Source organism: Apis dorsata, unplaced genomic scaffold, assembly GCF_000469605.1.
Source record: "Apis dorsata unplaced genomic scaffold, Apis dorsata 1.3 scaffold_585, whole genome shotgun sequence".
Classification (NCBI taxonomy): Eukaryota; Metazoa; Arthropoda; class Insecta; order Hymenoptera; family Apidae; genus Apis; species Apis dorsata.
The window spans coordinates 343,167-343,421 of NW_006263792.1; positions in this window are offsets into that span (position 1 = coordinate 343,167).

A 255-nucleotide genomic window follows, 5' to 3' on the forward strand; every position below is an offset into this window, starting at 1 on the left:
AATTTTCTTTCACTTATTTATTGAATTGATAAAGAACAAAAGTTAATTCTATCACTGGTTATAAATACGAAAATATGATTATAATAAAAGCTTGCATGAATCTATTAAGGATTATATGTTATCCACTTCTGTAAATTTTGCATTAAATATTACAATTTAAACTTTACAAATAAAATAATAATGTATACTTACTTTAAATTAATTTTTTATTTATTATTATTCAATGATCATATATATAATATATATATATATATA